The sequence below is a fragment of the Suncus etruscus genome, chromosome 16, assembly GCF_024139225.1.
Source record: "Suncus etruscus isolate mSunEtr1 chromosome 16, mSunEtr1.pri.cur, whole genome shotgun sequence".
Classification (NCBI taxonomy): Eukaryota; Metazoa; Chordata; class Mammalia; order Eulipotyphla; family Soricidae; genus Suncus; species Suncus etruscus.
The window spans coordinates 76891682-76917710 of NC_064863.1; the positions used below are offsets into that span (position 1 = coordinate 76891682).

At 39.1% G+C, this 26029-nt stretch overlaps 1 pseudogene; it reads left to right on the top strand.

The window, feature by feature from the left end:
* The window catches only part of LOC126032215 (centrosomal protein of 70 kDa-like), a 48914-nt pseudogene extending 23321 nt beyond the window's left edge, over positions 1 to 25593 (top strand).
* Positions 25594 to 26029: the final 436 nt, after the last annotated feature.

The window sequence follows — 26029 nt, forward strand, 5'->3', positions numbered from 1 at the left end:
ACTGAGTGGGAGAAACTATTCACCCAATACCCATCAGATAAGGGGCTAATCTCCAAAATATACAAGGCACTGACAGAACTTTACAAGAAAAAAACATCTAACCCCATCAAAAAATGGGGAGAAGAAATGAACAGACACTTTGACAAAGAAGAAATACACATGGCCAAAAGACACATGAAAAAATGTTCCACATCACTAATCATCAGGGAGATGCAAATCAAAACAATGATGAGATACCACCTCACACCCCAGAGAATGGAACACATCACAAAGAATGAGAATAAACAGTGTTGGCGGGGATGTGGGGAGAAAGGAACTCTTATCCACTGCTGGTGGGAATGCTGTCTAGTTCAACCTTTATGGAAAGCGATATGGAGATTCCTCCAAAAACTGGAAATCGAGCTCCCATACGATCCAGCTATACCACTCCTAGGAATATACCCTAGGAACACAAAAATACAATACAAAAACCCCTTCCTTACACCTATATTCATTGCAGCACTATTTACCATAGCAAGACTCTGGAAACAACCAAGATGGCCTTCAACAGACGAATGGCTAAAGAAACTGTGGTACATATACACAATGAAATATTATGCAGCTGTCAGGAGAGATGAAGTCATGAAATTTTCCTATACATGGATGTACACGGAATCTATTATGCTGAGTGAAATAAGTCAGAGAGAGAAAAACGCAGAATGGTCTCACTCATCTATGGGTTTTAAGAAAAATGAAAGACATTCTTGCAATAATAACTTTCAGACACAAAAGAGAAAAGAGCTGGAAGTTCCAGCTCACCTCAGGAAGCTCACCACAAAGAGTGATGAGTTTAGTTAGGGAAATAACTACATTTTGAACTGTCCTAATAATGAGAATGTATGAGGAAAATGGAGAGCCTGTCTAGAGTACAGGCGGGGGTCGGGTGGGGCGACAGGAGAATTGGGACATTGGTGATGGGAATGTTGCACTGGTGATGGGTGGTGTTCTTTACATGACTGAAACCCAAACACAATCATGTATGTAATTAAGGTGTTTAAATAAATTAAGAAAAATAAAAAAAAATAAAAAGAGGAAGCATGGGAGTTGTCATCTGTTCAAAGATAACCACTGCCCTGAACTCCAGCATTATTATGGAAAAATGACACTTCAGCACAAATAATTGCATTATTTGAAAGTAAAGCTAGAAACCAGACATTTTGTGTAATTCTTCAATATGACCAAAGAGTCATACCAAAAAACCACAATTTTTAAAACAAAATACCAGGTTTTAGAGCTGAGTTGAGTCACTGAACTCCATTGGTAACCTCAGTTCCAGGTACCAGCTCCTTCCCCAGTTGAGCATTATTGGAAAAAATAACAAACTAATTCTTTCTAAGATAACAATCATGTCCTTTCCTGCTTATCAACTTCCAAGAGCTACTCACTGCCTACAAAGGCCATTCTAAACTTGTGAGTGGTGCATTTAGTCATGTGCTGTTTTTCACATTCACTTCCATTCACCTATTTAAATACCAACATTTCCTCTTTTACTTGTTTTGTAATGTTCTGTCTTTCCATAGATGTTTTCTTCTGTCTAAAATATTTGTGCATAATTCCTACCAATCATTCCATGTCCAGCTCTCTGACTTCATTCCAAAGCTTTCTTTACCTTTCTGACAAGAAGTTGTCTTTTTTGCATTTCAATAGTTTCTAAAAATATTTTTTGTTGTGTTAGCATACAATGATTAGTTGATGTACCTATACTAAAATATATAAAAGTAAAATGTCAGACGGAGAAAGTGAACAACTGAATGACACCTCATAGAGAAAGAAACAGGCTGGAGCAATAGTAAGATGCTTGTCTTGCATGCAGCTAATCCAGTTTTAATTCTTGGTATCATATACATAGTTCCCTGAACCTTGCCGGGGCTATTCTTTTTTTGTTTTGTTTTGTTTTTGGGCCACACCCAATCACACTCAGGGATTACACCTGGCTCTGCACTCAGAAATCACTCCTGGCTTGGGGGACCATATGGGAGGCTGGGGATCAAATCACGTGGTCTGTTGTAGATCAGCCACGTGCAAGGCAAATGCGCTACTGCTTGCACTACTGTACTGGCCCCAGAAGAACCTGCATTGTAACCCGCCCCAAAAGAAACAAATAAAAAACAAACCATTGAGAAAGGCAGATAGATCCTTTGTCTGTGAAGGCAGGCAGGAGGAATCTGCCCCTGCTGTGAGATTACCAAATAGGAGAGACTGGGGGATCTGTTGCCTGTGCATGTTTCTCTACTTTTCTGTCTCCTGAACCTCTTCTGAATGGGCCAAGAAGGGCTCAGCAAAATTGCTCTTTGAGAGGCCTCAAAAGAGCACTGCTGCACTGCTCTGCTTCATGGCCACAAGCTCTTTCTAAATAATGAACCCCACCATAACATGCAGAAAAAAAAATCACACTACAGCGTGACAATGGGGAAACCTCGCAGGCAAACACCATGCACAGAGAATAAAGATGATAGCTCTGATGACCCCAAAAATACCAACTATCTGATTAATCTCTCAGATAAGGAGTTTAGAATAGAAATATGGAGGATCCTCATGGAAATCAAAGAAAACATATTGCTAGCTGAACAGAACACAAAGTTATAAATCAGAAAGCTCCAAACTGAAATAACAGATCTGAAAAAACACTGTAGCTGAACTAAAAACCTCAATGGAAAGCCTCTCCAACAGGATAACAGCAACCGATAACAAAATCAGTGAACTGGAAGAGGAAATGCAGAAGAGATTGGAAAAGAACCTTAAGGCAAATGATCAGAAAATGGAAAAGTACTCAAGGAATGTGAACAGATGAAAATAGAAGTATTTGATAAACTTAACCGAAACAACATAAGAATCATTGGAGTCCCAGAGACCCAGGAAGGAGATTCCCCAGGAAGAATCAACAGTCAAAGACATCATCACAGAGAAACTTCCAGAGCTAAAGACTGCATGCCTGAAGAGTACCAGCTAGAAGAGACCCAAAGAAAAACACCCCAAGACACAGCCTAGTTACAATGACAAATCCCACAAATAGAGAAAAGGGAAATTACATTCAAAGGAGCATCCTTAAGATTTATAGCAGACATATCACAAGAAACCCTCAAGGCCAGAAGGCCAGAAGACAGTGGTGGGATATTGTGACAAGACTGAATGAAATGGAGGCTTCACCTAGAATATTGCACCCAGGCTGACTCATGTTCAGGTTTGAAGGAACGATACATAGCATTGTGCAGATTTAATGTGATCCCTCTAAAGCAAGGGTCTCAAACTCAATTTACCTGGGGGCCGCAGGAGGGAAAGTCAGGGTGATCCTTGAGTGCAAAGTCAGTAGCAAGTCTTGAACATTGTGGGGTGTGACCCAAACAACTAAAACAAAACAAAACAAAAAAGATTCCTCTAGGGCAGGGCCACAAAATGTTGTATGGAGGGCCGCAAATGGCCCACAGACTGCGAGTTTGAGACCCCTGCTCTAAAGATACCCATGACATTCTTCAAAGAAGTGAATCAAGCACTTCTGAGATTCATTTAAAACAATAAACACCCTTGAATATCTAAAGCACTTCTTGATAAAAGGAATATGGGAGGCATTACTTACCCTAACTTTAAACTGTATTATAAACCAATAGGTATCAAAACTGCATGGTATCTGAATAAAGACAGATTCTTAGATCAGTGGAATGGGCTTGAGTACTTAGAGAATGCTCCCCAGACATACAATCACCTAATTTTTAATAAAGGAACAAGAAATCCTAAATGGAGCAAGGAAAGCCTCTTCAACAAGTGGTGTTGGCACTAACTACAACTGGTTAGCCACTTGCAAAAAAGCAAATTCACCCTCAGCTAAGACCATGTATGACGGTAATATCCAAATGGATTAAAGACCTTGATATCAGACCTGAAACCATAAGCTATATAGAACAATATGTAGGTAAAATACTCCATGACATTGAGACTAAAGGTATCTTTAAGGAGGAAAGAGCACTCTCCAAACAAGTGGAAGCAGAGATAAACAGATGGGAATAAATTAAGCTGTGAAGCTTTTGCACCTCAAAAGAAATAGTGCCTATGATAAAAGAGCCACCCATTGACTGGGAGAAACTATTCACTCAATACCCATTAGATAAGGGGCTAATACCCAAAATATACAAGGCATTGCCAAAAATTTCCAAGAAAAAAACATCTAAGCCCATCAAAAAAAATGGGGAGAGGGCCCAGAGAGATAGCACAGAGGTGTTTTTTCCTTGCAAGCCTCTGATCCAGGACCAAAGGTGGTTGGTTCGAATCCCGGTGTCCCATATGGTCCCCCGTGCCTGCCATGAGCTATTTCTGAGCAGATAGCCAGGAGTACCCTGAGCACCGCCGGGTGTGACCCAAAAACCAAAAAAAAAAAAAAAATGGGGAGAAGAAATGAACAGACACTTTGTCAAAGAAGAAAAACAAATGGCCAAAAGGCACATGAAAAAATGCTCTACATCACCAATCATCAGAGAGATGCAAATCAAAACAACTATGAGGTACCATCTCAAGCCACAGAGATTGGCACACATCCCAAAGAGTGAGAACAAGCAGTGCTGGCAGGAATGTGGAGAGAAAGGAACTCTCATTCACTGCTGGTGGGCATGCCGTCTAGTCCAACCTTTATGGAAAGTGATATGGAAATTCCTCCAAAAGCTGGAAATTAAGCTCCCACACAATCCAGCTATCCCACTCCTAGGGATATACCCTAAGAACACAAAAATACAATACAAAAATCCCTTTCTCACATCTATATTCATTGCAGCGCTATTTATAATAGGCAGACTCTGGAAACAACTAAGATGTCCTTCAACAGATGAATAGTTAAAGAAACTGTGGTACATATACATAATGGAATATTATACAGCCATCAGGAGAGATGAAGTCATAAAATTTTCCTATACATGGATGTACATGGAATCTATTATACTGAATGAAATAAGTCAGAGGGATAGAGATAGATGCAGAATAGTCTCCTTAATCCAATGGTCCTCAAACTACGGCCCACGGGCCACATATTGTATTTATTCCCATTTTGTTTCTTCACTTCTAAATAAGATATATGCAGTGTGCATAGAAATTTGTTCATAATTTTTGTTTTTACTATAATCTGGCCCTCCAACAGTCTGAAGGACAGTGAACTGGCCCCCTGTTTAAAAAGTTTGAGGACCCCTGCATCTATGGGTTTTTAAAAAAGACATTTTTGCAATAATTCTCAGAGACAAAAAGAGGAGGGCTGGAAGATCCAGCTTACAATATGAAGCTCACCACAAAGAGTGGTGAGTGCAGTTAGAGAAATAACTACACTGAGAACTATCATAACAATGTGAATGAATGAGAGAAGTAGAAAGCTTGTCTAAATACAGGTGTGGATGGAGTGCAGAGGAGGGAGATTTTGGATATTGGTGATGGGAATGTTGCACAGGTGAAGGGGGGAGTGTTCTTTACATGACTAAAACCCAACTACAATCATATTTGTAATCAAGGTGTTTAAATAAAGATATAATAAAAATTGGATGATTATAATTAAATTTTTTCTATCAAAAGGGAAGGTGTTAGGGGTTGAGTTGAAAGTAGATTAAAAGGGGCCAATCATATGATTATAAATAGAAACTAGATCTATGGGAATATAGACAAGTATACAGTTATTGATTTATAGTGTTGTATACATGAGATCTATATAGACCAATGTTACAGCAATAAAATATAGAATTTACCACCACAGCCATTTAAGTATACAGTGTAATTATATTAAATTTATTTTAATATTATGCACCATCCATAGAGGCTAGACCATATTTTGAAACTTATGTATTCGGATGACTACGTAAGTTTCCATTTATGCATCGTTATTATATTTTATTAACAAAATTAAAATATGTTATTAACAAAAACTTTAATATGTTCCATTTTAATTTTTTATAATGACTTTATTAATGAATATGAGGTGAACAGCACATTTTGCTTGTTTGCTTTTTGAGGGGCCACATCCATTGATGCTAAGGGCTCACTTCTGGCTCTGTGCTCGGGGTCATTTATTCCTGATAGGGCTCAGAAGACCATATGGGATGCTGAAAGATCAAACTCAGGTTGGTAGGTTGAAAAGCAAGAGCTCTGCCCACTGGACTTAATAGCATACTTTTTAATAGGATGTGTAAAACACCAGATACTGAGTAAGTAGAGTAAGCACACTTGTTCTGTACTAGGAAGCGTTGGTTCAAAATAGCACCTTAATAGCTATTTCCCTTCACTTCCCATCCTGGGATTGATTCTAAGTCATAGTGGAATTATATATTAACTTTTCTCTTTGATATGTATTACTTCTAATCCTGTTTTATAATTATTTATGTGCATGTTTCTTGCTGAGTCATATTTTATACAGGTATTTTTGTTTTGTAACCTTGATTCCCTGCATTGGCAAGTATAGATCCACTGGTGGGTTGTCGGAGGAAATTAAAGGTGGAGGAGAATTATTATGAATTGAGAGGTGTGTGCAAAGCTCACTTGTGTGTCTGCACCAGTCTCCCACTACATTACCTTAGATCAGATTAAAAACATTTGATCACTGTAGTTAACACTACAAAGTGTTAACCTTGTTCTAGTATGATGTTCATTATGGTATATGTGTGTGTGTGTGTGTGTGTGTGTGTGTGTGTGTGTGTGTGTGTATGTTTGGGTCACACCCTGCCCAGCGGCTCAGGGGTTACTCCTGGTTCTGCACTCAGAAATTGCTCCTGACAGGCCCAGGGGACCATATGGGATTCCGGGATTTAAACCGCCGCCTGTTTGGGGTCAACTGCGAGCAAGGTAAACACCCTACCGCTATGCTCTCTCTTTGGCCCCTTATCATGTAATATTGGTATTCTAGGAAGATTAAACGCATAATTTTCAGGTTATCCTATTTGGATAAAAACATTTGATTATTCATTTGGTCTCCACATTCCTATGCATGAGAGAGTATTCTTTAAAGTGGCCACAAGAGGGGAGTATGGACTACGTTCCTCTCAAGGATGAATGGTATTCGAGACTCATTCTCCTGCTTAATTGATTCTTGCCTCCATACAATAAGTCACTTGACTCCTGACAGATTGTCAAAGAACGAATGTTGGCTTGCTTCTTAGTGATCAGTTTTTGCCTAAGCAATCTACCCTGTCCCTGATTTGAAGGTATATTTATTATAGAGCAACTCTTAGCTAAATTATCATACCATGACCTTACTTGAAAGAAATATTAATTATGGAGAACATGCAGTTCCCGTTTCAGATTCTCTGAAGTTCTATGAAACCAAGCCCTAAGAAAATATTTTTACAACGCCTTGTTTTGTATCCTTTAAAATCGTTTGTAAGGAGCTGGAGAAATCATACCATGGGGTAGCGCATTTGCCTTGCAGCATCAGATACAGGTTCCATCCCTGGCACCCTATAGTGATCCCTGAATCTTCCACAAGTGATCCCTGAGTGCAGAGCCAGGAGTAAGCCCTGAGAACCACCAAGTGTTGCTCCAAAACCAAAAAATTAAAAAGTCAGTAAAATAAAATTTTTTATAGGGACTGGAAGAACCTGAACCCTGCTAAGGTGATCTGGGCAGCACAGCAGCCTCATCACCACATCCTTAGGCTACTGATTGAGAGGCTCCAGGTTTCCCATTTAAAAAAAAACACATTGGTATAATACATATACACAACACACACAACTAGAATGGCTTGTAATAGGATCACTGTTTGACATGTTCTCATAGACTCACATTGGGAGATGTTTTAAATATAGTATTTTAAAGTGCATGATATTAAAACGTGAGACTGTTCCCTACAAACTCATATATTTACATTTCTCCTTGCTAATATTACTCTCTGTATCTTGTATCTCATTATCTTTTCATAACACACATCTAGAAGGACAGGTTAGACTATACATTAAAAGTACTAATTCCAAGTTTCACTCTAAGCAGACACTAGGCATCATACAAAGACATTTCTTTTCCTTTTTTTTTTACTATAGTATATTTACTGCTTCTAGAATTTCTGTTTTTCTTAAATTAAATAATTTCTTTATTTAAACACCATGATTAAAACCATAATTGTAGTCGGGTTTCATTCATAACAAGAACACCCCCCTTCACCCGTGCAACCTTCCCATCACCAATGCCCCCATCTATTCCCCCCCCCCCACTGCCTGTATTTGAGACAGGCTTTCTACATCCCTCACTCACTGACATTGTTATGATAGTTCTCAGAGTAGTTATTTCTCTAATTGCACTCACTACTCTTTGTGGTGAGCTTCATATCTTGAGCAGGTCCTTCCAGCCCTCAACTCAGGGAATTATTTCAATGTCTTTAATTTTTCTTAGAACTAGATGAGTAAGATTATTCTCTGTGTGTGTCTCTCTCCCTCTGACTAATTTCACTCAGCATGTACATCTATGTACAGGAAAATTTCATGACTTCATCTCTCCTGACAGCTGCATAATATTTCATTCTGCATATGCACTACAGTTTCTTTAGCCATTCATTTGTTGAAGGGCATCTTGGTTGTTTCCAGTGTCTGACTAATGTAAAAAGTGCTGCAATGAATATAGGTGTGAGGAAAGGAATTTTGTATTGGATTTTTATGTTCCTGGGTGCTATAGCTGGATCAAATGGGAGCTCAATTTCCAGTTTTTTTGAGGAATCTCCATATTGTTTTCCATAAGGGCTGGACTAGATGACATTCCCACAAGCAGTGAATGAGAGTTTCTTTCTCTCCACATCCCTGCCAGCACTGAGTGTTCTTGTTTTTTGTGATGTATGCCAGTCTTTGTGGTGTGAGATGGTACCTCATTGTTGTTTTGATTTGCATCTCCCTGATGATTAGTGATGTGGAGCATTTTTTTGGCCATTTATATTTCTTCTTTGAAAAATTATTCGTTTCTTCTCCCCATTTTTTAATGGGGGTAGATTTTTTTTTTTTGTTAAACTCTGTCAGTACCTTGTATATCTTAGATATTAGTCCCTTATCTGATGGGTGAATAGCTTCTTCCATTCTGTGGATGGCTTTTGTATCCTAGGCATTACATCCTTTGAGGGGCAGAAGCTTCTCAGTTTAATATAGTCCCATTTGTATATCTCTGCTTCTACTTGTTTAGAGAGTGCTATTTCTTCTTTGAAGATGCCTTTAGTTTCAATGTCCTGGAGTGTTTTACCTACATGATGTTCTATATACCTTATGGTTTCAGGTCTGATATCAAGGTCTTGAATTTATTTGCATTTGACCTTGGTGCATGGTGTTAGCTGGAGGATACAAAGACATTTCAACTAGACATATATCATCTATCCACAAGCATGTGTGTGTCCATGATTCTCACTGGTTCTCTGAGAGCTATTTGTTCTGGGAATTCTAGAAGTCCCAAGCACTGGGCCTGAGTTCTAGAGACACTGCAGACCTAAATTCTGGCCTAACTGCACAGATGGTATCTGAGTCTCATATGATATTTTTCTCACATAACAGAAACCAAAGCCAACAAAATTTTATTAGATAAATGTATTAATAATTTAGAAATAGTTCAGCTTTTTGATTCTGTGAAAATTATAATCAATTTCATTTAAAAACACTTGAAGGCTGGTCTGATGGCAGTGGTTTATCAGAACTTATTAACGTTAGTATCACAAAAGTTGATATATAATCTCCCCACTGCTCAATTTGACTGGCTTAAAAAAAAAACAAACACTTGAAGAGGGACTGGAGAGATAGCATGGAGGTAGGGTGTTTGTCTTGTATGCATCCCAGGAGCAATTTCTGAGCATAGAGCCAGGAGTAACCTGAGTATTGCCAGGCGTGACCCACCCCAAATAAAAATACTTGAAGAATCAATACTGTAACTGAATTGCAACAGCATTCTATTATAAACTTTCATTCTATAGTTTTGTTGAAGATTAGAATGTGGCAAAAATTCTTAATGGGTTGAAGTTCTGGTTAAACTTTGTTTTCTTTTTTTAAAAATTATAATTTATTGCCCCCCCCCAGCCCTCACCACACCTTCAACCGCCAGAATCAGACCTTTGTCCCCTCATGGTGTGATGAAATTAGAAGACCCTCCAACCTCTTATTACCCAACATTCAACCATTTTTTTTTGTACTAATGATCTGTATTTTGACCAAGGTGGTTTGCATATCTTTCACAGTAATGTTTTGGGGGGAGTCTGAAACTTCAGCAGGCAACATGGGTCTGACATGGCTCCAGCTTTCTGACCAAACTTAGTGGAAGATGCAGTCTCAGCTGCCCCCCCCCCCCCCCATAGCCTTCTCTCTCCTTCCTCCGGGTCCCCAGGGCAACCTTTGGCCGCCTGCTCAGGGTCCCAGCAAGTGGGTTCTGGTGAGGAGCAGTTTAAAGGAGACCCCAGGCTTCCCTGTTCCTGCAGGAGTCGGGGAGGGGACTGGTGAATTTCCGGCTTCCAGCAATTAGATAGCAAATACCTCTGGGGAGTCAGAAGCTTCAGCAGGCAACACCTGGGTGACATGCTCCATGTGCTCTTTGGTTGGCCAAATCACAGACCAAAGTGGCGTCTCAGAAACAACACCCTCCCTCTTGACTATTTCTAAAACACAAAAAAGAAACGTGTATCTCCTTGTATATCTCAGATGTATTCCCTTAACATCTATAACTCTTTTAGAATATCTTCTTATAGTGACAATTTTGCCCACTGTTTTTTTTTTATTAATTTGATTGTTTGCTTTTCCCCCATTGAGATCTGTTTTATTAGCAATAATGGTAGAAGTGTATCTCTGTATAGAATTCATGTTTGAACCAAGTTACGGGGAATGTTGGACTTTATTTGTCGGCCCCCAGATGCACCAACAATATCTTGTGGCAATGTTTCTCTTTTGCATAGGCACATTAAAATGGGAAAATAATACATATGCAAACAAGTTCTTATCTAATAGAGATGGGAACACGAAGTTGGTAATTCAGTTAAGCCTTATACCCTGAACATTGGCATAAATGATTTGGCTTAGGCCTCAGAAGAATGGGCAATGTCCATACACCTTTGAACAATGGATAAACAACCACAATTGTGTATAACATTACCAGGATCCAAACCTCTACCAGGGAAGACCAACCACTGCTCTGGCATTGTCTTACTCCAAAGAGTGCTCTCAACACCCAGACGACTCAGCAACAGCCTGCTTGCAGGGTAGATCGCTGCACATCTAATGGTGTGCTGAAACTAGAGGATGCTCCACATCAGCCTGACTTCGATGAAAGAAATGCATAGAATCTAGAATCTTTAAATATAGGAACCTGATACCAACAACAGCTAAAGTGTGAAAAAATTTCACCAGGACCATGGAGAATGACTCGGATTGGACAGACTGATATGCCTGGAGCCCAGAGTCGGTCTTATGCCAATAAACTTCGGGGGTGAGGCCCTCTTGTAATCAGGCTAAAGTGTTGTGTCAAATAATTAAGGATGGAGCTATCTACACCAAATCCAGGGTCTCAAATGGGTACACCAACACTAAAGTTTTTTTTTTTCCGTTTTCCCCATATTTTTCTGGGTCTATGCAAACAACGGCAATTGCCACTGTCACACCTTTATTATTCTTTTTTTAACCCTTATCCTTTAAGAAAAACAAAAAAAAAACAAAACAAAAACAAAAAACAGGGCCGGCACAGTGGAGCTAGAGGTAAGGTGTCTGCCTTGCCAGCGCTAGCCTAGGATGGACCACGGTTCGATCCTCCAGCGTCCCATATGGTTCCCCCAAGCCAGGAGCGACTCCTGAGCTCATAGCCAGGAGTAACCCCTGAGCGTCACCGGGTGTGGCCCAAAAACAAAAAAACCAAAAAACAATTTACTGAATTTAAAAACAAATAACTAGTAGAATGCCTATCTTGAATACAGGCAAGAGATGGGAAGGGGAAGGGGGAATTGGGAGGGAGGAATGTTTCACTGGTGAAGGGGACATTCTGTTTGTGACTGTAACCCAACTATAATCATGTAACTTAAATAAAAATATATTTTAAAAAAAAGTTGAAAATCCCTATGTAATAAAACCTCAAATCTGACTTTCCTTCTTCTGGTTCTCTATTGATTGTTACCTTTTCAATGGGGTTCACCTGGGTCAGGATCACTGTATTTGGGTTTTTTTGTTTGTTTGTTTGTTTGGTTTTTGTTTTTTGGGTCACACCCAGCAGCTCTCAGTGGTTACTCCTGGCTCTATGCTCAGAAATCGCTCCTGGCAGGCTCGGGGGTCCATATGGGATGCCAGGATTCGAACCACCGACCTTCTGCATGCAAGGCAAACACCTTACCTCCATGCTATCTCTCTAGCTCCTTGTTTTGTTTTTTTTTGAGACAGATCTGGAGATGCTCACGGGTTAGTCTTGGCCACATGTTTGTTTTATTTGAATTAATGTTCCATTTGAGCCCAGCCATTTTTATTTTGGTGGGGAGGGGGCACACCTAGTAGTTCTTACGGTGTACTATTAGCTCTGCATTCAGGGATCACTCCTGGTAGTGCTTAGTGAACCAGGGATACCAGAGATTGAATCTGGGTTGGCCGTGTGTAAGGCAAATGCTGTGTCTGCAGTACTATCTCTCCAGGGCCTTCACTTTCAATATAAAAAAAAAACAGAAGAAGGATAAATATATTATAATATCACTTATATGTGGTGTTTAGAATAACTGCATAAAGAAACACAATGGTTTAAGTGGGGGTTGTCAAGAATAAGAACACTCTAGGCCCCAGTGTATAATGAGGAAAAGTAAAATAATTGAGTGAAGGAGAAAAAAGACAAATATGAAAGGACAGGGCCAAGGAGCCTCAGGTGCATTGGTGGTGTTCAGAAAAAACAGAACTAAATATCCAAGCCATGGAGTCAAGAACAATAAAATCATGAGATTCAAACTCGAACAATCAAAATAAAAAACAGGCTTGTACTAACAGGATGGAGTGGAGGGTGGTAGCATACCTCCTGAGAGATAGACTTTCAGAACAGTGGAAGAAAGTTGATACTGGTTGTGGGATTGGTCCTGAAATACTGCATGTCTAAAATCCAACTATGAATAACTTTGTAAATCACAATGGTTTAAATATAAAAATCTTGAGTGCTTCTTTTGCATTACAATAGCAAAGTTGAGAGACAATGGGTCATGCAATGTCTAAAATGCCCGAAGTAGACCTTAAAGGAAAGTTGCTAAGTTTGATATCTTTCACTTTGTACCATTTAATCTACTTTAAATATACATTAAATGATTATAAATTATATGTAATCTACTTAAAAATAATCTCTGCAAGAGCCAAGATTTTTTATTTGTTTGTTTGTTTGTTTGTTTACTGATATAGTCTAGAGAACTCTGGAATAGTGAAAGGAAGGCTTTGAATAAGTGTTGAATAAATGAATTAATGTTAAGTGTTCACCACCAGAAAAGACTACTAGTTACAATTCTTGCAATTATTACAATGGACTCATAATGTTCCACATGAGAAATATATTTTGAATATAAAAAAATTGATAATCACAAGACCCCTTCCCCCCCAACCTCTTAGCTCCAGCAGAATGTGCTTGTCCAGGCTCACCCCTGAGTTCTATATACTTACTCATCAATACTAGAACACCTACAGAATTCCAAAATAAACACTTGAGGAAATGTTTTTTTTTTTTTAAATAAAAGTAAACACCACTTGCAGATCTAAGAGGTTTGGCTTTTGTTGGGTAAGTGCTATTTTTATATTCAGACAGAGGAATGTCTATTTTTATACCACAGCCAGACCAGACTTAACTATTGAGCTAAATAGGCAGGTGCGTGTTCAGACTAAGACTTTATTTCACGTAAAAGAGGGGAAAGGATGAGCTTCGCTTTGACCAAAGTCATCAAAGTTCAGCTTTCTACTTCCATCAACAGTTGATAACATTGTTTTCATGGGGGTTACATTTCTTGATCACATGAGCAAACACAAACATTTATACAAAATGTTCTCTTGTCTAGGCAAAATAAACACATAATCATGGGAAAGAGTTCAGATTGGATAGCATCCAATTGTAATGCTAAAATGAATTTTTGATTTCTGTTGACTTTAATCACTACCTTAGTTGTAGTTTTTAACATTATAGATTAATCAGACTTCCTTTTGGTTTTAGACTTTTTTTTTTGCCCCACCCCGGTTTTAGACAATTTTTGAGGGTAAAAACGATCTGAGTATTATAGATAGTAGATATATCTGCATTATCCCATGACAGCCAGCTTTAACTGGGGGTGATTTTTCATTTGATAAAACCTGCAATTCTTTTATTTATTTATTTATTTATTTATTTATTTATTTATTTATTTATTTATTTATTTATGTTTTTTGGGTCACACCTGGTGACGCTCAGGAATTACTCCTGGCTATGCACTCAGAAATCACTCCTGGCTTGAAGGACCATATGGGACGCTGGGGGATTGAACCGCGGTCCATCCTGGATCAGTCGTGTGCAAGGCAAATGCCCTACCACTGTGCAATCACTTCGGTCCTACAATTGTTTTTAATTTTTATGACTGAGAATGTGCTAATCGTGCTTAATTTCTACTTAACTTTACCCACTTTTTCTACAGTGCACAGAATAAAATATTCTTCTATCTTCAAACTCCCCCCAAAGAATCCTCTCCAAAAATATTGATAGGGCCAAAGTGGAGAAACTCTGTCCTAGAATATAGTTTACATTTCCCAATATAGTTTACATTTCCCCTTATCTTTTCTCAGCTCTTTTCTTCCTTGTTGCCTTGGTGATATCAATGCACACAGCTGAGGATAATAGTAGGTGCCATTTCCCCCTTTCCTGGAGGGGGTAAGGATCACGAACCATTGTTGAGTTACTGATTCTACCCTAATCAATAATTGTGCCCCACCCTAGGGTGTGACCTGGTAATAGTGTATATATATATATATATATATATATATATATATTTTTTTTTTTTTTTTTTTTTTTTTTTTTTGGTTTTTGGTTTTTGGGCCTCACCCGGTGGTGCTCAGGGGTTACTCCTGGCTGCCTGCTCAGAAATAGCTTCTGGCAGGCACGGGGGACCATATGGGACACTGGGATTCGAACCAACCACCTTTGGTCCTGGATCGGCTGCTTGCAAGGCAAACGCCGCTGTGCTATCTCTCCGGGCCCGGTAATAGTACATTGGATTATTTCTTACTTGGTATTCTGCTCCCACCCTAAGGTGGTACCTGAGTCTTATGTATAAAAGCAAGGGTCTGAGGAAGGCTGGGGCTCATTCTGGGGCTGATTCTTCGGCCTTCTTCCACTGAATAAAGCTGATGTCTCCTGAAACCTGCCTGTGAATTTTCTACCTGCTGCTATCATGAACCCTCAGACCCGCCGGCTGAACAGGGTGGCAGATGCGTGGTCTGAGCTGGAGGAGAAAGACCTCATCCTCCATCCCATCACCTTCCAGCCCCATCAAGGGCTGACTTGCAACAAACCATGAAATCTTTAATTTCTAAAAGTCTTAGAAAAAGACAATACTTATTTTCTTTTTTGACCTTTAGGCCACATCTGGTAGTGCCTAGGGCTTACTCTGTGCTCCGGGATCTCTCCTGGAATGTACTCAGAGTACTTGATAAGGGTACTAGAGATAGTACCCCTGTCAGCATTATGCAATGCAAACATCTTACTAGCAGTACTATCTCTCTAGAGCCAAGGGTAATTTTTTTTGTGGGGGGAGGGCACACCTAGAAGTGCTCAGGGGTTACTCCTGGCTCTGTGTTCAGGAGTCACTCTAGCAGTCTCAGGAGACCATATAGGATGCTGAGGATTGAACCCTAGTTGGCAGCATGCAAGGCAAATGCTCTACCCACTGTGGGTAGCCCTCCCACACACACTGGGGGTAATTTTTTCCCTTAAACTTAACTAAGTTTGGAAATCAAGGCTGGGAAAGAAGATGAAAAAGGAAAATAATGGGTGAAGAGGGTGGGGTTGGGGCTTCAATTATGCTGATGATTTGGGTGAGTGTTATTGCTATATATATGTAAAACACAGGTGCAACAATACTGAAAACATAAAATTTAAGGTCCAACTGCTGGAAATTTTTAATGTATCTGTCAGGTGGCAGGCAAGGGTAGGGGGTGCGGAGATGAAGCTTGGGAATGCTGAAAAAGGAAAGTTGACACTGGTGGTGGGAGTGGTGTTGAAACTTTACATGCCTAAAATTCAACTATAATAACTATGTAAATCATGGTTCTTTAAATAAATGTAATAAAAAATTTAACCAAGTTTGAGAGTGATAAAATATATTCCTTAGTGGAATAATACATGGGTTACAGACCACAAGGAGCAGAAATCCACGCCAAGAAAGTCCAGAGTTGATTAGTGAAGTAGACTGATAAACAGAATTTCACTTAAATGTTGTACATAGGAAGAACAAACAAAGGGATGAGCCAAATAAAACGAAAATAAACTTCCTTGACTGTAAGACCAACTAGTGGTTACCAGAAGGGAAGGGGAAATGTGGGTAGGTAAAAGGGGACAATTTTGTGGTGGTGGAAAGGACATTTGAGTGGTAGTTGATGTTGCATCTACACAAGCTGATTTATAATGATTCAAGCTAAAACTTGTATAATGCTATAATGCAGAATTAATTCAATAAAAAAGGAACAGCTGAATGGTTTGCTATTCTGTTTCCCTGTGGGCCCTATTCAGAGATTATTCCTGACTCTATGCTCAGAAATAACTCCTGGCAGACTCGGAGGACCATATGGGATGCCGGGATTCGAACCACCGTCCTTCTGCATGCAAGGCAAACACCTTAGTTCCATGCTATCTCTCGGGCCCCAAGTCTGATCAATTTTTTTTTTTAATGAAATGCTGTTTTTTTTTTCTTTTGAAAAGGGGCATGCATCACTGTGGTCAGGACTCACTTCTGTCTCTGTGCTCAGGGATCACTTTGTGAAAGGCTCAGAGGACTCAAATGTGGTGCCAGGTTTGAGCAAGAGTCAGCTGTGTGCAAGGCATGTGCCTTACCCTCTTACTATTGCTCTGGCTTCTTACCATGCTAGAGTATATCGCAAACTAAACTTTATTTCCACCCTGTCAACTTTCTAAAGTTTTTTTTTTGTTTGTTTGTTTATTTGTTTGAGGGCCCACACTTGGCAGTGCCCAGGGTTACTCTTGGCTCTGCACTTAAAAAAAGAATTATTCCTGGCAGTGCTCAGGGTTACTCTTGGCTCTGCACTTAAAAAAGATCTACCTCCTGGCAGGATCAGGGGATTCTTTGAGGTACATGAGATAGAAACCCAAGCAAGGCAAATGCTCTACCCACTCTAATGGTTCTTTGGTCCTAAAAATGTAATCTTCATTATCTTTTAACAATGAAATAATTTAATAATTGTGATACATTCTATTTTTTTGTCAACTGCCTAATTAAAAATAAGTTTTTTGAGATCAGGGACATTTTTCTGGTTTGTTATGGCATCTCAAGAGCTTAGACAAGTACCTAGCTTCCAGAAGCTATGCTATACACATATATGGAATAAATTAGTTAGTTGGTTAAACATAAGCAGTGATAGAGAACTGGTCTTTTCTGAAAAAAGAAATAGCATTAATAGCAAAGAGAGTAGCTGGAATTTTTTGTTTGTTTTTTTGGGCCACACCCGTTTGACGCTCAGGGGTTACTCCTGGCTATGCGCTCAGAAATCGCCCCTGGTTTGGGGGGACCATATGGGACGCCGGGGGAATAGAACCATGGTCCTTCCTTGGTTAGCGCTACAAGGCAGACACCCTTACCTCTAGCGCCCCCTTCCCCGGCCCCAGAGTGGCTGGAATTTTAAGCTTTTGTCTGAAGAAATCAAACCACTAACTCTAAAGAATATTTGTTCCTCTGTATTCTTCACAGTATTACTCATAATAGACAAAACACGACCTGTAAAGTCACCCCACACACTGTATCTCCACGCACAGGTGAATGAGTCTGAATCAGGGTTGCAAAAGAAATAATCCAGACAAGGCTGAGGGTGAAACACATGTAGTCTGACAGTCTTCTACCAAGTATGGACCCCACTGCCTGCCAGTAATACTGTTTTTAATGAGTACAGAGATCATCCCTGGGTGGGGCAGTAAACCCACCCAGGTTTACAAGTACAACTACCTTTGTTTTGGGTGAAACCAGTTGTAAACAAACAGATACAAAGAAACCAGGGTAAATTTTGCTGTAGCTAAAATAAGGCATAACCCAACAATGACCCAACCTGAATGCTCATTGATAGATAATTGCAAAAGAAGCTGTGGTAGGACAGGAGCACAGTGGGTAGGGTGCTTACCTTGCACATGGCCAGCCTGGGTTAGATCGATGGAGTTTCATATTGCCCCCTGAGTTTACCAGGGATGACCCCCTGAGCACAGAGCCAGAAGTAAGCCTGAGTATACAGTCAGATCTGGCAAAACACACATACACAGCAAAACAAAACAAAAACAAGAAAATAACTAAAATGAAAGCTTGTGCATATATTTAATGAAAAATTAGCTTACTAGATGAACTTGTAGCTTTCAGAAGAAAATGAATAGGACTTGAAGTGCTTTACACCAAGTGAAATAATCAAGTAAAATAATAAGTGGAAGGGTTCGCTCATAGTTTGAATGCACTTAGTAAATAAAACACCAGAGGACTATCAAGAGCTTAGACAAGTACCTAGCTTCCAGAAGCTATGATGTACACATATATGGAATAAATTAGTTATAGCTTCACACATTTACATGATGTGCCCTAGTAGTTGAACCACATCCCAAGTCCAAGAAGGTTTTTGTTTTTGTTTTGTTTTTTGTGGTGGGTGTGGTGAGAATTTCCATAGATAAAAAGTTTGAACTTAAGTGTTTGAAATTCTATCATCTCAAGCCAATGATAAATTATTCTAAAAACATGAAACTTAAGAAGGGTGGCTTGAAGAAAAACATACAATATGAAAGAAAGAAGAGTGTTATGGAAAGGGACATAACACATAAATTGGGACATGTATTTAAATGCAATTTTTCCCTAGGGCCATCTTACTGATGGTCATCTGAATTCCTGATTATAGGTACTTATAGGAGGCAGCTTCTAATGAATTTCAGGCTAGTGAATGTGTGCAATGTGTGTTTAAACAGAGGAGAGAAAAAAGGACTTTCAATGGCATGTCTGTGAAAAACCTTGTGTTTTCTTGACCTCGCATATCTTTTACCTCTTTGTATACAACCTTCAATTCATATGTACCTGCAACATTACTAATCTTGTTTTATCATTTTTTATTTAGACAAATATGACAAACTCAAGAGAAACTCAAGAGATAGAGCCTTAAATACCTCTCAAGGATACATGAGACGAAACAACTTCATTTTTACCAGGCACAAGGACAAGATGACTCGTCAGACAAAACAAATTCTATCCACCATGGTCATCATCCTTGAGAAATGTTTCAATTTAATATTCAAGTGTACTTTGCTGAATCAGAAGGTAATATTAAAATGTTATTATAAGATGATAAGGGGCCCAGAGATATAGCACAGCGGCATTTGCCTTGCAAGCAGCTGATCCAGGACCAAAGGTGGTTGGTTCGAATCCCGGTGGTCCCATATGGTTCCCGTGCCTGTCAGGAGCTATTTCTGAGCAGACAGCCAGGAATAACCCCTGAGCACTGCCGGGTGTGGGCCCCCCCAAAAAAAAGAAAGATGATAAGGTCATGTTATTTTATGTTTTATATTGTTTAACTCTCAGTTCTTGCTACCAAAAACTGAGCTTTACACTGTTTTATTATTTGGGATGATGGTAATCAGATTAGCTGGATTTAAACCTCTGGACTCTGTGGTTTAATTGGTGTGCAAACTGAAGGGAAATTATATAATCTTTCATTTGTTATTTAGTTTGGGTCACACCCAAACAATACTCAGGGACTTATTCTTGGCACTGTACTCAGGAATCACTCCTAACCTAGCTTAGGGACCACATGGGCTGCCAGGGATTGAATCCTAGTTGGCTGCATACAAAACCAAATGCCCTATGCACTGTGCTATCTCTTCCGCTTTTATATAATGTTTTAAAATTCTTAGCTTTCTATTTTTAATTATTTTTACTATTTTTAAATAGTACCTTGAGGTTATTGTAAAAGTAATAATGAACTAAATACATAAGATCTATCGAGTAAAAATAGTTTGTAACCTTAGGAAAGATCTATTGTTTATAAAGACTGTATAATAAAAGACAAATTCCATTATCCTTGTTTATCACTATTTTTGCTAATATCATCACTATACCACTGCCTGCTGTTACTACTGCTGCTGCTGTATTTATTTCTACGGCACGTGAGAAGGGTTTCTTTCAAAGAAACTTCTGCTTAAATTTCTGAAATACTTATCCTCACTTTAATTTTTGCCATTTTTAACAACAGGAATAGACTAGAGATGAGGGATGGTAAGTGAAAATAAATCAAAAAATGGCAAACACCTGGATGACTTCACTCATATGTGGGATATAAAGAAACAACACAAGAGAAAAAAGGCCAAAGGTAAACAAACTCTTGAATTAAGATCACAGAATTGGGGTTTATCTGATGAGGAAAGGGTTTTGAGAGGTCTAATTAGATTGTTGATAAAGGAATATTGGTGCTTTTGGTGGGGTGAATGGTGTGGTAACGTTGTAGAAATACATATAAATTATAGAGTCCCTGGATGCTTGTGGATGGTGGTGAGATGGATGGTAAGGCCTTTCTCTGCCGGCCCAGGGCCAAGTGCCTGCATTCCTTTCCAGCTGGCAGGTCTCAGGGTTCAGGGAATAGTGGCGAGAAAATGATTCACAGCAGTCAGATTTCAGAAGACATGAAGCTTTATTATTATTATTATTATTTAGGCCACCTCAGCTAACCTTTTAAGCAGCCTCTCTTCAGCCGCCCTGCATCTCAAACTTTCCTCTTGTCCAAACTTCTTTCTAAATCTCTCGCTGAATCTCCCCCTTTACACCCCTGAGACATCTCTTTTGTTCCCTTTCATAAACCCCTCCCCAGATGTGGACAGTCCTGACCAAATAAAATTAGCATTTAGTTCTGGGAGGAGGTGACAGTAAGGTATACTTGAAAGTCATGAAACCTTTATTCACCCTTAGCATATATCTAGTGCTGTAAGTCAAATGTTATCTCAATAAACAATGTAACACCATCCCTTAAAATCAAAAATATTCTTTTCTTCATCTTCTATGCATTATTTACACATTAAAATAAAGAGACATCCCATGGAATGGGAGATACAATAAGATGTTAATATCCAAAATACGTAAAAACTTAAAAATTGAATCAGAATAAATAATTCAATAAAAAATGGCAGAGGGGGCTAGAGAGATAGTTTAGCAGGAAAAGTGCTTGCTTGTGTGCAGCCCACCTATGCTCAATCTCTGCTACCCATATGAGCCCCTGATCCAGCCAGGAGTGATTTCTGAGTACAGAGTCAAAAATAGAGTCCTGAGCACTGCCAGTGTGTTGCCCCCCCCAAAAAAGGCCAAAAAATATAATAAGACAGAGGATCTAAATACTTACTGAAAATACACATACAGATTGTCCCATAACACCTGAACACAAGTCTCTCTCTCTTCCTTTCTCTCTCTTTCCCTTTCTCTCTCTCTCTCTCCCCCCTCCCCCCTCTCTCTCCCTCGCTTTCCCTCCTTTTTGGGGGTATGGATAATTGGTGGTGACACAGGGAGCTACTCAGGTATTATGGCTGGAAGTTGCTCCTGGAAATGCTCAGAGGACCATGAAGTTTCAGGGATTAAACACCTACTTTGCTGCATTCAGCCCCATCAATCTCTCTCTCTCTCTCCTCTCTCTCTCTCCTTCTCTCTCTCTCTCTCTCTCTCTCTCTCTCTACTCTCTCTCTCTCTCTCTCCTCCTCTTCTCTCTCTCTCTCTCTCTCCTCTCTCTCCTCTCTCTTTCTCTCTCTCTCTCCTCTCCTCCTCTCTCTCCTCTCTCTCCTCTCTCTCTCTCTCTCTCCCTCCCTCCTTCATTTTTACTCTTTTGCTTTGGGGCCACACCTGAAGGTTCTCACTAACTAATGACTAGATGGTCAGGGTTCATTCCTGATCGGGGCTTTAGGGAACATATGAGATGCTGGTGATCAAATATGAGTGGGCTTCATGCAAGCAAGAACATTAACATCTGATGACGATTTATTCTAGCCCCTCCAACCCATCTTATTTTACTATTAGGGGGATGAAAATTAAAATAAAAATGAATTATATTCTAAACCTTGCAATGATGACTATTATACAAAAGACTAGAAACAAACTATTCTAATTAATGATGGAGAGACAGGAACTCCCTAATTTTTCTTGTTTTTGTTTGTTTTTTTTTTTTTTTTAGAACACACACAGCAGTACTAGTACTCAGAAATCATTCCCAGTGGCCTCAGGGAACTATATGGAATGCCAGGGATCTAACTCAGGTCCAGTTGCTTTCAAAGCAAGTGTGTACTCATTATCCTATTTCTCCAGTCTCAGGAAGAGAACTCTTGTGCACAGCTGATGAGAATGTAAATTAATGCATTATTACAGAGAGTAGTATGATGATTCCTTTAAAACTTAAAAGTAGAAACTCTATAAAAAATCAATTTTCCCACTTTTTTGTTATTGTTTTGTTTTTGGGTCACGCCTCGGCAGCGCTCGGGGTTACTCCTAGCTCTATGCTCAGAAATTGCTCTTGGCAGACTCGGGGGACGATATGGGATGCAGGATTTGAACCACGGTACCTTCCGTATGCAATGCAAATACCCTACACTCCATGCTATCTCTCTGGCCCCAGTTTACCACTTTTAAGCTGGTTTGAGTCCGCAAAGTTTCTGAGTTGTTGTTGTTAATTCGTGAAGCTATGTATACTTCCTTCAAACCTAAGAGTGAGCCTGGATGGATGCAGTTATTCTAGGCGAAGCATTCATTTTGTTGAGTTTTGTCCTATGTCCTACTGTCTTCTGGCCTTGAGAGTTTCTTGTGACAGGTCTGCTGTAAATATTAAGATGCTCTTTTGAATATAATTTCCCTTTTTGATCTTGTTGCTTTCTGTATTCTATCCCTATCTGTGAGATTTGTCATTGTGAATAGGATGTGTCTTGTGGTGCTTTACTATTGGGTCTCTTTTGCTGGTACTCTTTGGTCATGCAGGATTTGGTTGCATGCAGTCTTTATCTCTGGGAGTTTCTTTGCAATGATAGATTTGACTGTTGATTATTCCTGAGTATTTTCTTCCTGGGTCTTTGGGACTCCAATGATTCTTATTGTTGTTTCTGTTGAAGCTTATCAAGGAAGACTTATATTTTCATCTATTTACATTCTTTGAGCTAATTTTTCCATTGATCATTTGTTTTAAGTTTTTTTTCCAATCTCTTCTGCTGTATGTAGTTGTTATGCATCTCATCTGCCAGCTCATTTAATTCTCTCTTCAGCTGCTGTTACCCCTGTTGGAGAGGCTCTGAGTTTTCAACTCATCTAACTGAATTTTTCAGACCAGTATTTCAGTTTGGAGTTTTCTGATTTCTATCTTCATCTCCTCTTGACTCTATTTGTGTTTCATTCAATTTGATCTATGCTTTCTTAGTTCTATGAACATCCTCCTTATTTCTTCTCTAAACCCCATATTCTGAGAGACTAACTAGGTGTGGTTGGCAATTTTCAGGTCATGAGAGTTGCCATCTTCATTCTTCAATGTCTGGTGTCGGCCTGCATTGTTTCCCCATTGACATGCTTTTATTGTGGATTTTTCTACATGTTGTGATGGTGTCATTGGCTTAAAAGATGCGGTGCTGCTGCTGTGGAAGTGAAGAGGGCTCTCTGGCTCCACCCTTTGTGGGCGAAGATACTCACCTCTGAAGAAGACGAGCCCTCAGGGAACAATGGCTGAGAGGAACCAATTCCCAGGCTGCAGAACAGCAGAGAGGAGGCCGTATTTCAGGCTCACACAGCAGGGAAGCCTGTTTTCCCACTTTTAGATATTACCTAAAATTGCAGAAAATAGCTATGTGAAGTAGATAAGGCAGGGCAGTTTTATGTTTATTTCTGTTTTTATTTACAGTGGTCAAGAAATTGGAGTATGAATCCTAAATAGTATTTGCCAACAACAGAATAGAATAAAAGATCTTCAGAAAGAGCAGAAAGTGCTACAAATAAAATGTCAAAATTATAAAAAAAAAAAAAAAAGCCCAAATGGAGCAAACAAGAAACAATTTCTACTTTGCAAAAGGATATTTGTAGGTTAACGAAGGAGAAGTAAGAAGGAGCATATTAGTACTCAGAACCGAGTATTATTCTATCTCCTGACGAAGAGTTCCTCATTTCGTCCTGAAAAGACAGTTGCTCTGCTTAATTGATTACTATGAAACAAAAATGAGAAAAATTTGGTAAACAAAAAAACTAGATAAAGATGATGACAGTCTATCAGAAGAAGAAAAAGATTACAATAATCTGGGTGCCCTCGTCAAACTTATAGAGGCCTGCTAATGTCATTACAGAGGTCAACTAGAGAAACAGGATGTAAGATCAAAGCACTTTTAAGTGACAAGCTGAGTCTCCAGAATATTTAGAAAGCAGGCCTACAGTATGTGAATTTATACTTTATAAACAACAAATGAAGAAACTGGAGAAAAGCCCTTAAGAAGAATATCTGGTAACAGAATCTTTTTAGTGCAGATGGACTAGGGACAGAGAGACAAGAGATGAGCCCAGCAAACATGCAGATGCCCTCTGGACCAAAACTTTTTTTAGGTGCTGTGTAACATCAATGCAATTATTCACAATCCAAAAGCCTCAGTCATAATTTATAAACAGAGTAACGGGAGAGCCCCAACTTTTAATCAAGAGTTATGTGCAAGAGTGTGGATTTGACATCTTATTTCTTTGTTGTGGGCAGAACAACTGATTCCTTAAAGGAATTTTATAAACCTGTGAAAACACTATCTGGCAGAATTAGTGCCTTGGCATAATTTAAAGAAGCAAGATGAAAATGAAGGTATCAGAGTTGAAGATTTGTTGTTGATACTATGTTGGAAGAAGTTGCAAATAAGGAAAAGGGCAGCAGTACTCCAAACTTTTAACTTTGTAAGCTGTTGTTTCTCACTTTCAAAAATTGATGTGCCTTCTCTATGTGGAGTCTATCCTCGAATGAATGAAGTTTATACTAGACTTGGTGAGCTAAACAATGTATGAGAACCCTCCAATAGCTCTTAGAATTAGATAACTCATCCTCATTATATGTGTTATATATATATAGTTATATATGTGTATGTGTATATATATGTGTATATGTATATATGTATATAAATATGTATATATCATAATATATAGTTACGGAAATTGTGTAGACTGGTGAATAAGGATATCAAGGACCCAGGTTGTGCAAGTATTAGAACTGGAAGACCTTCAAGAATTGTCCACAATTGAAGGAACAAGAAAATTTTTCCCTGCATTTCAGGCTTTTACTACTTTTCCAAGTAGGTCATTACCTATTTGAAATCTTAGAAATTGATGACCTAAATGCCATTGTACCTGCTGTAAATAAATTAATTAAAAGTACTTTTATACTTCCCTCATCATTCACATTGTTATGATAGTTTTCATTGTAGTTGTTTCTCTAGCAACACTCATCACTGTTTGTGGTGAGTTTCATGTAGTCAGCTGGATCTTCCAGCCCTCTTCTTTTTTGTTTCTGGGAATTTCTGCAAAAATGTCTTTTATTTTTCTTCAAACCCATAGATGAGTGAGACTATTCTGCGTTTCTCTCTCTCCCTCTGACTTATTTCACTCAGCATAATAGTTTCCATGTACATCCATGTATAGGAAAATTTCATAACTTCATCTCTCCCGATGGCTGTTATATAGTAGTGTGAAATGACAAAGTTATTCATGATTGGGGTTCAGGCATGCAATGTTCCAACCCCAATCCCTACATTAGTTCCCTCTGCCAAGGCTCCCCTTCCCATTTGCCTCCTAATAGACTGCTTCTACAAAAGGTGCTTTTAGTATACACACACTAACATATATGTA